The sequence below is a fragment of the Mesoplodon mirus genome (genome assembly GCF_964341445.2).
Source record: "Mesoplodon mirus genome assembly, chromosome: 2".
NCBI lineage: Eukaryota > Metazoa > Chordata > Mammalia > Artiodactyla > Ziphiidae > Mesoplodon > Mesoplodon mirus.
Genome location: NC_138977.1, coordinates 205,804,007 through 205,817,573, shown reverse-complemented (window position 1 = coordinate 205,817,573; position 13,567 = coordinate 205,804,007). Strand labels below are relative to the sequence as shown.

Here is a 13,567-nt window from a genome sequence, read left to right as displayed (position 1 = left end):
TCCTGCAGCAAACTATAATTTCCCAAATAAAGAGAATAAAAGATTAAAGAAAAGAAAAACATGTCAGCAATAAAATCCAAGGAGAGTGACCAGATGCCAAGCATATTAAAATACCATATCTGACAAAGGATTAAAAAAAAGAGATCTTATACCACTTGAATGCTTAAATGCAAAGTATTTCCCCTCAGATTCACAGAAGAAAGGAGACTGTGGTGTACTGTTGAAATAATGGCTGCATGTCTCATGATCCTAGTCCTCTTCCACATTTACTCTGGGCTTGGCCATGTTACTTGCTTTGGTCAATGGAACATTAGCAAGCATGACACAAATGGAGGCTCAGAAAGCATTTGCATGTTGGGGCTTATCCTTTCTTGCTGCTCTTGGAAACCCTGAGACTGACATCAGGAGAATAAACCTGGGCTAGCCTAGTGGACACATGTGGTCTGTCACTCCCATCACTCCAGCCAACTGCCAGCACCAAGCACCATACATGTGAATTACATACCATCTAAGTCAACCAGCTCCTAGCAACCTACCAGCTGCCTGCAGAAACACAAGTGAGTCCAGACAAGCTCAACAGAAAAACTGGCTGGCTGAGCCCAGCCTAAATTGCCAACTGATAGGATCAAAATCTAATAAATGACTTTGTTTTAAGCCACTACGTTTTGGATTGGTTTGTTATACAGCAAAAGCTATCTGATACCAAGGTCATCACAGAACCTATTACATGAGCACACCAGTTAATGCTCCAGTCACCAAAGAGAGAACGTGAGAGGCTTCCCTAAGAATGTGTGGGTCTATGTAATTATCCCCAAAAGTGAGTTTGCCTATGAAATGCTGAGTTGTTATACTAAGGCATTTATAAGCTACTAGTTTGGGAATCCTTCTAAAATCTACATCCAATGTGCAATCTATGATAATAGCAGCTAACATTCATTCAGTGCAAGCATGAGGTTATGTGCTTGATACAAATGATCTTGATTAATCTACACAAAAACCTCATATGAAAGGTATTATTATAATCTGTATTTTACAAATCAAGAACTGAGGCTTAGGGAAGTAAAGTAACTTGGTTGGGGTCACATGGTATTATGAGTAACCTTGGACTCACACATCTGATTTGCTCAAGAGTCTGAGCTCTTAATCACTATGCTTTTCTATCTGGTATCACCCACACCATCTGCCATGAAAGGCTTCTCTTGTCCACTGGGCTGGATAATTGTTGGGACCAAGAGATTTAATTAATCAATATCTCTCTCTCTCTCTCTCTCTCTCTCTCTCTCGTATCTTAAGTGGTCAGACAGAACAGACCCAATGAGGTCTATCCTCCTAATTGAAGATACAGAGGATTTAGGGTGGATGGTGGACATGGTGGATCTTGCCCTGGCCTGCTGACCTCTGACACAGAAACTAGAAGAGCAAGAGAGCTTCAGCACAGGGGCAGGAGCTTTTTAACACATGATGACCTGGCCCATCAGCAACAAGTGGCCCAAGTTTCAGGTGTGACCAATCAGATGAGCAATGACTCCCTTTCTGGTCTTGGGGGGATGAGGGTGGGGAGGCAAAGGAGTCTTGGAAGGGGCTGGAGAAATGGGTGAGAAGTTGGGCAGAAGTTCCTTTCTTCTCGTGGGTATAGAAGGTGTTCCCATGAGGAGAGGGAAGAGCCTCTGTATCTACCTCAGACTTACTGTCTGTCTGTTCTTTGATAATGGAACCTCTGGAATCAGGCCTGCTTTGCCCTGGATTTCTGACACTTTAAAATGCCCCAACCCTAACTCAATACTGAGATGAAAATAGGGGTGAGGAGAAGGAAGTCGATCAAGACAGCCCCTTTCAAAAACCACTTGTTTCAAATCACATAACATGAACAAAACCCTTCCTAACCAAATCAAAGGTCTAGCCCACCAGTCAGCTGTTGGAATGCTATGGGTACCAAGGGGGAAAGAGGGGGGTGGGAGGAATTGGGAGATTGGGATTGACATATATACACTATTGATACTATGTATAAAATAGATAACTAATGAGAACATACTGTATAGTACAGGGAACTCTACTTAACGCACTGGGGTGATCTAAATGGGAAGGAAGTCCAAAACAGAGGGGATATATGTATATGTATAGCTGATTCATCTTGCTGTACAGTAGAAACTAACACATCATTGTAAAGTAACTATACTCCAATAAAAATTAATTTAAAAAAAGAAAGGAATGCACAAAAAAATAAGAGAATGCCATTTCAAAAAATAACATCTTACATCTCCAAAGGCAAGAAAGAAGGACAAGGGAAAAAGAGAGGTCCCCAAAACTAAAAAGTAAAGTTGGCTTTATGCTACACATTGTGCTCTTTCATTACAAACCAAAGAATATTTGTTTGGAAACATACAGAGTCTCCCAATCCCAAAACTTTTGGGAAGTTGAACATTTGGGAACAATTGAGATACAATACATGGAAGGCACTTTGATAATGTGCCCATCAGACACTAATGGTTGCCGTGGTGCTCTAAGATCATGAGTGAGGTGCCACCCTCTCTAAGCACTCACACTGAGGCTGACTCAGACAGACCAGGTGGATAGAGGTATATGGTGCTCCGCAGGCAGCCCACACGGATGTGTGTGCATCTCTGTGTCGGGCCAGCATTAGCAGCTTGTTTTCTGAACAACCTGTCTCCAATTGCTCCTTCCATCCTCCCTGACATGGAAGAGCATGTGCAGGACAGCAGGAATCTTCCGGGATTCCTGGAAGAGGTGGTAGGGGTGCAGCAGCCCACCAGGAACATGCTGGGGAAGAAGCCGCCGCCACCATTCCCAACACGTTATATATTCTCTGGTGAGGCAGCAAGGCTCTCCAGGAGGTAATCCCCCTCTCACCTCATTCTTCTTCCCTTTGATTTTAGACCAGAACAAAAGCCTGCAGATGGGCTTCTAGTCAACAGCTTCAGCTTACACTGTGCCTTTCAGTCCCTCTGTCTCTCTAGGGAGGGAACATCTTCAACAACTTCAGCTCTGTTTGGGGAGCATGGTCACTTAGCTATCCTCGAACACAATGGGCAAGAATTGTGGTTGTTGTCCATCACACCACCAGCAACTGGGACATGATGTTAGAATTCACCTTCCATATCTTAAGGCAGTGCATTAATAATTTTATAATGACTTTGGAATTTGGGAGAGAAAGTGGTCATGGAAATGGGATGCTTAGTGGCTTTATGGGGAGGCACCATAGAACAGTGGTGAGAGGCTCTGTTCTGGATTCCAGTGACAAAGGTTTCGAAGAGGAGGCAGGAAACCCTTCCTATAAAAGGCCAGACAGTAAGTCCTATGGACCTTGTGGGCCATACAGTCTCTGTCACAACTACTCAACTCTGCTGTTGCAGCATAAAAGGAGTCATGTACAACAGATGAGTGGATAAGCATGGCTGTGCACCAAGAAAGCTTGATTTGTGGACACTGAAATTTGAATTTCATATCAATTTTTACATGTCACAAGATATTATTCTTTTTATTTTTTTCTAATCCCTTAAATATATAAATACTATTCTTACTGTGGGCCATATAAAAACAGGCGGTGAGCCAGATATGGCCCACTGCAGGCCATAGCTTACTAAACCCTGGTTTATAATTGCAGCTCTGAAATTTCTTAGCCATAAAATCCTGGGCAAGTTTTGTTTCCAAGCCTCAGTTTCTTCCTCTGTAAAATGGAAACAATAACAGCCTCAACCTCAACTGGGTTTCCTATGGATACAATGAAAGCAAAATGTTTTAGCACAGAGTTGCTGCGAGTGCTCGCAGCAGGCAGTAAGTGTGAGCTGTTACTGTCATTTTCCTCCACTCTTCAAAACTCTCCACAGCTTCTGCCAAATGCATCCAGCCTATTATCAAACAGGATCAAGGATCCTCATGCCTCTATTAACAAAGAAACATTCTAGACTTTTCATACTAACATCAGTAGCCTTCAAGAGTTTATGGGGTCCTAAAACATGCCTCAAACCCTGGGTGCACTCATTTGTCAGTTTCCTCCCAGATCTCAGTCCTTGGAATTCAAGAGCTGAGGACCAAAGTGTCAGGTTAGTATGCTCCAACCCAGAAATACAGTCATCCCTCGGTATCCATGGGAGGTTGGTTCCAGGACCCCACACAGATACCAAAATCCACAGATGCTCAATTCCCTTATATAAAATGCCATAGTATTTGCACCTAACCTACACACACCCTCCCATATACTTTAAATAGTCTCTAGATTACTTATAACACCTAATACAATGTGAATGCTATGTAAGTAGTTGCCAGCATGTGGAAAATTCAACTTTTGCTTTTTGGAACTTTCTGGAATTTTTAGAAATATTTTTGATCTGCAGTTGGTTGAATCCACGGATTGTGGAACCCACAAATATGGAGGACCAGCTATAACAATATTTCTTGAGCACTGGCCAATTCTCATGCCCCCTGGCATCTGCTAACTGCTCTATGCAGTTCTTTCCCTTCATCTTCACAACAACAAAAGGATGCTGACAAGATGATGAGCTCCAAGTTTCAGAGAAGGAGACCAAAGTATAAGAAGGTTAGATAACTAGGCAAGGCCAGGCATGTAGTAACCAAGAGTCGTGGGGTTCCTTCCTGAACCACGGCTCTTGTTTTGGAGCTAAGAAAGGGCCCTGGGCCTCAGTGCTTCTCTGTCTAAACCAGTATCCTGAATGCCTAGGAATTTTGTTGTAATGCTGGTTATGAGTTATTAAGGCCCAGGGAGGTCCTGCAATTCTGCATTTCTAAAAAGCTGTCAGGTGATGCCAATGCCATTGGTCCTAGGACCACGCTTAGAGTGACAAGGTTCTAGATGCAGTGAGAAATGAGACCTTTCCCCATTAATGACCAACGTGGTCTGCAGATGAATCAAATCAGTGACCTAGTTTTCCATGGAGCCAGACTGCCACAGTTAGACTCAAAACTCCACCAAATGCCAGATGTGTGGCCTTGGGGACAAGTCTCTCAACTTTTCTGTGACTCATGTTTCCTGCCTGTAAAGGGAAAGATAATAGCTCTTATCTCATTGGGGTGCGACAATGATTAAATGAGATAATACATACACAAAGCATTTAGAACAAGGTCTAACCCATTGTAAACATTCAATAAATGTAAGACAATCAGAAGATCAAGAAAAATGAAGATCCTACCAAAGAATTATCTAAAAATGTGCTCTATAAGGTTTGCTCTCCCTGCACAGCTAATAATTTGCACAGATCCATCCAAACCCTCTTATCATTCAAGCCATTTTACAGTTAAGTAAACCAACTTGCATCCAGTCATAAAATTAAATTAGAGAGAAAGTTCACCTTGAAAGGGCAGGACCCAGATGCCAAGAAGAAGCAGCTTTCCATACTACTCAGCCATAAAAAGAAACGAAATTGAGTTATTTGTAGTGAGGCGGATGGACCTAGAATCTGTCATACAGAGTGAAGTAAGTCAGAAAGATAAAAACAAATATCGTATGCTAACACATATATATGGAATCTAAAAAAAAAAAAAAGTTCTGAAGAACCTAGGGGCAGTACAGGAATAAAGACACAGACGTAGAGAATGGACTTGAGGACACTGGTGGGGGGGGAAGCTGGGACAAAGTGAGAGTGGCATTGACACATATACACTACCAAATGTAAAATAGATAGCTAGTGGGAAGCAGCCGCATAGCACAGGGAGATCAGCTCCGTGTGGGATAGGGAGGGTGGGAGGGAGAGGCAAGAGGGAGGGGACATGGGGATATATGTATACGTATAGCTGATTCACTTTGTTATATAGCAGAAACTAACACAACATTGTAAACCACAGTAAATTCCAGGCTCCTGCAAAGTCAGAAGTTAATAACACAAATGCAGAGGCAACAGGAACAATAATTCCCATAACCTCTCAGAACTCAAAGACAGAACTCAAATGACTGTGGGACACATCACTTATTGAAGGACCACCGTTCTTGCAACATGTAATCAGTCACTAAATAAATATTTGCGAGGGATGAAATAATCATTGCGACAGACACGGGAACTGCCTTTGTGAAGCTTATGGTCTAGCAGGAAAGTCACTAAGCACACAATTGCAAGTATTTCATTAATTACAAATGTGACAATGGTATGAAAGTAAAGTCAAGGTATGGGAATGTGTACCAAGAAACTTAACCTAGAGACCTAAGAGGGACCCCTGAGGAGCGAGCATCTAGTCTCAGGTCTAAAGGGTGAACAGGAGTTGCCCAGGCAAAGAGCTTGCCCATCTTTACTGAGCACTTATTATACGCCTGATTCTGTATCAGGCATTGGGGTTAGAAGGATTAATTAACAAGTGCCTTTCCTCAAAGAACTCGCAGTCTATTGGGGGCAAATAGACTTCCATTACATCTGCTGCTGGGAAATGATAGGGGCTCAGCACCATGTAACAGATTAAACAATCATTTAAAAAATGTTCTGATACTAAGAATTCAACCAAAAATCTTCCTAATTGCAAAATATTCTGTTGTGAGTTTAGAGAACTTCTCTAATAATTTAATAAAACAGATGAAATTGAGAAACTGTCAAACCCCGTGGAGCACCCGGGATTTCACCAAGATACCAAGGCTTGCTTGTCAGCAGATACACAAGCTCTGGAAGAAAACTCACAGCAGACCCAGGGCAGCCCAATCATCCAAAAGAAAGGTGAAATGAGAAACTGGACAGAGGGGAGTGAAGCAGGATATTAAACTTTGGAGACTTGGAAAAAAAATGCTTTTTGGTTAATAATATTAACAACCATCACCATAATGTTAATGATAACTAAACACTCTGATCAACCTGTATGTGCACTTCCACTCAATTCTGTGGGTGGGTACTTACGGTCCCAGTTTATGGATGAGAAAACTAGGGATTAGAATAAACAAGAAATTTCTGTTTATGGCATTATGGCATACTAAATAACCTGAAAACTAAAGTCCACAAAGCATTAGACTTGCTCAACAAAACAACACATCCTTTTAATCACAAAGTGGAGTTTGCCAGTAGTTTGATCCTCAAATGTCAAAATCAAAGGGTGAACTGCGTATTAGAGCAGTAAATAGGAACTGCAGCTCTCCCTTGGGGGCTGACTGGGACAAATGGCTGGACTCGTTGAACAAGGGGCTTGGAGTTTAATGGCCATAAGAGGATAAAAGATGAGGTACTGAGCCTGCGTGAAGTGGGTAGATAGTACTGAGACTCCTCCACATAAAGTTAGGAACTTAAAAGAGTTACAGCCTCAGTGTAAAGAGACAACAAAGAGAAATTCACCCACTGGGACAAGAAGACCACAAGGAAATCCAACTATCTCTCCTGGGTTCTTCATGGGGAAAAAAAAGCCTACCCTGAGAATTTGTATCCATGGGTCTTCTATCATAAGAGTTTAGAGTTCTGATATACATCAACCAGGTAGTCTAGAAAGCCCCAAAATGAGAATTTAACATAAAAAATTATCCTAAGCAAGTGATATCTCTTAGAGCATCTGACAGAAACAAATGAAAGGACATACCCTTAACCTGGACCATTCCCAAGTTCCATAAATAAAGCCTTTCTGAAAATGAGTTCATAATCCAAAATCCAACACAAACAGAAAAAGTCCACCATGAATGAAAGTCAGCAGTCACAGTAAACAATAGGAAAGACCTCCAAGACCTTCAAATAATAGAACAATCAGATAAAGACTCTAAAATAAATGTTTCAATTAATTGAAGACATAAAGAAAGGAATAAAAACATAAAAGATCAAGACACTATCAACAAAGACCAGTCATATGTGAAAAAAAATCTCTAGAAAATAAAAATTAAATTATTGAAAATAAAATCTTGATGGATTGGCTATTAGCAGATAAGCACACCTCAGGAGAGACTTAGTGAACAAGAAGATAAAGCTGAGAAAATGTAACACAATAAATAAAGAGAAGAAAAATATCAAAGAGTCAGTAGATAAGAAAAAAAGAATGGGAAGAAGTCCAACATACGTCTAATAAGAGTTCCAGAAGGAGTGAAAATAGAAAGATAAAGGAGAGATTATTCAAAGACACAGTGTTAAAAAAAGAGGCAAAAGGCCCAAAATGCAGTCACTCGTGTTAAGCCCACATCAACAAACTGAGACTTAATGCCTAACCCAATTGCAATTTCAGCCTTTCCTAGAAATGTAATCTCAACTGGTCAGTCTGAAATTACCCAGTCAGCACTGGTCATTCCTGGTCAGTGAGGAAATCTGCCTGACAGACCCCTGCTGTACCCCAAAGGAAGGTGACCTTGCCTGAGACAACACACTCTTTGCTAGTAACTTCCTTGTCCTGCCCCCTTCTGCCTATAAAAGTTTTCCATTTTGTACAGCTCTTTAGAGTTCCTTTCTAATTGCTAGATGGAATGTTGCCCAGTTCATGAATTGTTGGAAAAATCCAATAATATCTTTAAAATTTACTCAGTTGAATTTTATTTTTTAACAACAGGAATCCTCAGATTCAGGAAACACAATGAGTCCTAAGCACAGTAATTAAAACTAAATTCATACCAAATGCATTGTGCTGAAATTCCAGAACATGAAGGACAAAGAGAAACTCTAACAATCAAACAAAGAAAGGGCAGGATACTTAAAAAGGAGCAATAATAATTAGACTGACAGCAGACTCCTCAATAGCATCATTAAAAGCTAACACAGAGGACTAACATCTTCAAAGTACAAGTAGAAAACAGGGTTTCAACTTAACCATTTACAAGTAAAGCCAAAATAAATACATTTTCAGACAAGCAAAAGAGAGTGTTAGTTATTGAAAAATTTGTCATTTTTAAGAACTATGAAAGGATGCACTTCAAGAAGAAGGAGATGGAACCTAGAGGTAAGAAACTGGAGAGGTGAAGAGACAGAAAACAAAAGAACTGGTAAATATTCTGGTGAATCTGAATAAATAATTCATAGACTCTATAAAATACTGATGATGATGACTAATACTGGGAGGACTGTAGGAGGTAATTAGAGTTAAAACATTCCAAGTCTCTGCACTGTTTGTAAGAAGGATAAGGATATTGATCAACTTTACATTTGTTTAGACTTGATGTCAACTATGCATTTTAAATTTTTAAGGAAATCAGAGAGAGATGGAATTACACTGAGCGGTGGTAACTATTCAGCAAAAATAAATAAATACACCAGGAAAAGGAGAATAGGGAGTAATGAGGAGAGAGAAGTGAGTGGTGGAGGGAATAAGAGGGAATAAAGAAAACTCAGTCCAACATAAAGCAGGAACACACTATTTTTGAGCATTAAAAAAAAACAAATCAGGGTAAATAATAGAAAATAAGAAGTAGAAATAACCCTAAAATTATCAATAAATATAAATAGACTAAACACACAAGTCAAAAAACAAAGATATCAGATTAGGTTTGTTTTTTTATTACAAGAGACTCACTGAAATATAAGGACACTGAAAGTTTAAAAGTACAGAAAAATGATGCAAAAAAAACTGGTAAAGCTATATTAATATCACACAATTTCATAAGTAAAAGCATTAAGGATTAAGGAGGGTTCTTGCATAATATTAAAGGAACAATTCACCAGGAAGAAATGTTAACTATAACCTTTTACTCACCTTGTGAACATAATCTAAAATGTACTTAAGGCCAAAAACTACAAGGAAAAATAGACAAATCTCCAAACTTTTCTTCTGTAATTAGGCAGAGAAAAAAATTAGGAAAGATATAGATTTGGACAATGCAATTAACAAGGTTGGTCTGACAAACATCATATAGACTCCCGAATCTTGAACATTTGGAGAATACATGTCTTTTTCAAGCACCTAGGCATTGGTTATAAAAACTGACTATCAGCAGAAGCAAGAAGAACTACAATTCTGCAGCCTGTGGAACAAAAACCACATTCACAGAAAGGCAGACAAGATGAAAAGGCAGAGGGCTATGTACCAGATGAAGGAACAAGATAAAACCCCAGAAAAACAACTAAATGAAGTGGAGATAGACAACCTTCCAGAAAAAGAATTCAGAATAATGATAGTGAAGATGATCCAGGACCTCGAAAAATGAATGGAGGCAAAGATCAAGAAGATGCAAGAAATGTTTAACAAAGATCTAGAAGAATTAAAGAACAAACAAACAGAGGTGAACAACACAATAACTGAAATGAAAAATACACTAGAAGGAATCAACAGCAGAATAAATAAGGCAGAAGAACGGATAAGTGACCCGGAAGACAGAATGGTGGAATTCACGGCTGCAGAACAGAATAAAGAAAAAAGAATGAAAAGAAATGAAGACAGCCTAAGAGACCTCTGGGACAACATTAAACGCAACAACATTCACATGATACGGGTCTCAGAAGGAGAACAGAGAGAGAAAGGACCAGGGAAAATATTTGAAGAGATTATAGTCGAAAACGTCCCTAACATGGGAAAGGAAATAGCCGCCCAAGTCCAGGAAGCTCAGAGAGTCCCATACAGGATAAACCCAAGGAGAAACATGCTAAGACACATAGTAATCAAATTGGCAAAAATTAAAGACAAAGAAAAATTATGGAAAAATTATGGAAATTAGGGAAAAACGAAAAATAACATACAAGGGAACTCCCATAAGGTTAACAGCTGATTTCTCAGCAGAAACTCTACAAGCCAGAAGGGAGTGGCACGATATACTTAAAGTGATGAAAGGGAAGAACCTACAACCAAGATTACTCTACCCGGCAAGGATCTCATTCATATTCGATGGAGAAATCAAAAGCTTTACAGACAAGCAAAAGCTAAGAGAATTCAGCACCACCAAACCAGCTCTACAACAAATGCTAAAGGAACTTCTCTAAGTGGGAAACACAAGAGAAGAAAAGGACCTACAAAAACAAACCCAAAACAATTAAGAAAATGGTCATAGGAACATATATATAATTACCTTAAATGTGAATGGATTAAATGATCCAACCAAAAGACACAGTCTTGCTGAATGGATACAAAAACAAGACCCATATATATGCTGTCTACAAGAGACCCACTTCAGACCTAGGGACACATTCAGCCTGAAAGTGAGGGGATGGAAAAAGATATTCCATGCAAATGGAAATCAAAAGAAAGCTGGAGTAGCAATACTCATATCAGATAAAATAGACTTTAAAATAAAGAATGTTATAAGAGACAAGGAAGGACACTACATAATGATCAAGGGATCAATCCAAGAAGAAGATATAACAATTATAAATATATATGCACCCAACATAGGAGCACCTCCATACATAAGGCAACTGCTAACGGCTATAAAAGAGGAAATCCACAGTAACACAATAATACTGGGGGACCTTAACACCTCACTTATACCAATGGACAGATCATCCAAACAGAAAATTAATAAAGAAACACAAGCTTTAAATGACACAACAGACCACATAGAGTTAATTGATATTTATAGGACATTCCATCTGAAAACAGCAGATTACACTTTCTTCTCAAGCGCACACGGAACATTCTCCAGGATAGGTCACATCTTGGGTCACAAATCAAGCCTCAGTAAATTTAAGAAAATTGAAATCATATCAAGCATCTTTTCTGACCACAGTGCTATGAGATTAGAAATCAATTACAGGGAAAAAAAATGTAAAAAACACAAACACATGGAGGCTAAACAATACATTACTAAATAACCAAGAGATCACTGAAGAAATCAAAGAGGAAATCAAAAAATACCTAGAGACAAATGACAATGAAAACACCACGATCCAAAACCTATGGGATGCAGCAAAAGCAGTTCTAAGAGGGAAGTTTAGAGCTATACAAGCCTACCTCAGAAAATAAGAAAAATCTCAAATAAACAACCTAACCTTAAACCTAAAGGAACTAGAGAAAGAAGAACAAACAAAACCCAAAGTTAGCAGAAGGAAAGAAATCATAAAGATCAGAGCAGAAATAAATGAAATAGAAACAAAGAAAACAATAGCAAAGATCAAAAAAACTAAAAGCTGGTTAAAAAATAAATAAATAAAATTGACTATTTAGCTGGTCACAAAACAAGTCTCAATGAATTCCAAAGGATCAGTATAATACCGATCACAATGCAAAAAGTGAGAAATCAATAACTAAAAGATAACTTAAATACCTATATTTTTAGAAATTTAAATTTGTACTTTTAATTACCACAGGAGAAATAGTGGATATTTTTTAAGACTTACTCTCAAAATAGAAATAATTTTGAAAACAGAAAATATTTAGGACTAGATGAAAATGAAAATACCAAGTTTCAAAACCTGTGGGAAGAAATGAAAGTTTTTCAAGGACATTTTGTACCTGTAAATGCTTATTTATATTAGAAAAGTAGGCTGAACATTAATGAGCTGAGCACCAACCTTAACCAGGCAGAAAAAGAACAGAATGAACCCAATGTATGGTTAATATTATGGGCTTTGGAATTAGAAATAATAAGAATAATTGGTCATTTATTTGCCAAGCATAATGCTAAGCTCTTTCAATCCTCCTTTCAACATGCCTTTTATTTTTAACATTTTGCCAATTTTATTTCATCGATCCTCCATCTCCATATCCATGTGTCTCCGATCCCTTCCCCCTTTCTTCATTTCTTTGCTGGAAAATTCTAAGATAAACCCCAGACTATGTATCATTTCATTTGTAAATACTTCAATACATCTCTCTTATAAAAAGGCTTTTTTTTTTTTTTTTACAAAACATCACCATAACACTCCTACTACACCTTACGTAATCAACACTAATTTCTTAATGTCATCCAACACATATCCCACGTTCAGATTTCATTGACTGTAGAGAAAACAATGAACAGAGACACAGACCTTGCATGAGGCCAGCCACACGGAAGGCCCAGGCAAAAGAGGGAGCTACTGTTGTTGGTACATGATAAACGGTGACCGAGGACATTGAGGTGTCATGCCTTCCCCGTGTGGGGATTGAACGAGAGTGATGAAACCTGAGACAATGACCGAGGGCAGCTAAAATGAAGGGGGATAAATGAATTCTTCTGGCACAAGTATGTGCTAGTTTCTGTGCTGCCTGTAGAGTGAAGCCATGCTCTTCCTTTCACTGAATTACTTAGTTTCGTAGGGAGCTACTGAAGTTAAATGGTGACACTGGTGGGGACAAGTAGCCTTATATACTAGAATTCTCTACCTAGTGCTGGTTAATTTTATTACCAGGGAGAATCACAGGCTTTCCCCACACTGGAGTGCTCTCAGAAATCAGGGATATGGGCCAGGAGCAAAGTATAGGAGCTCTCTCCCCACATCTGGGGAGTTAGGACCCAGGCAGCCCAGGAGCATCTGTGTGAGTGCACGAAATAGGACAAGGTATGATGTCAAAGACGGAGATCCTGAGCCATTAGTCTTGCACACTCTTAATGTCCCAACAACATCCCTTTTCATAGGTTCCATGTTGTCCCATAATACAGATCAAGAACCTCAGGTGCAGAGAAGTTAACCTCACGCAGCTACAGATTGGCAGAGGCAGGATTCCAACCAAACTCCTGAGGCTCATCTTCCTCATCCACTGATTGGGGACGACAACCCCCAACCCCAGAACTGTGAAGAGGAATTGAGAC

General features: G+C 39.3%; 1 protein-coding gene across 1 annotated transcript in view; it reads right to left on the bottom strand.

Annotated features, from left to right (window-relative positions):
- The window catches only part of CFAP58 (cilia and flagella associated protein 58), a gene marked incomplete at its 5' end in the record, with an annotated part of 113,333 nt that overhangs the window by 56,060 nt on the left and 43,706 nt on the right, over nucleotides 1–13,567 (bottom strand). The window lies entirely within an intron of this gene.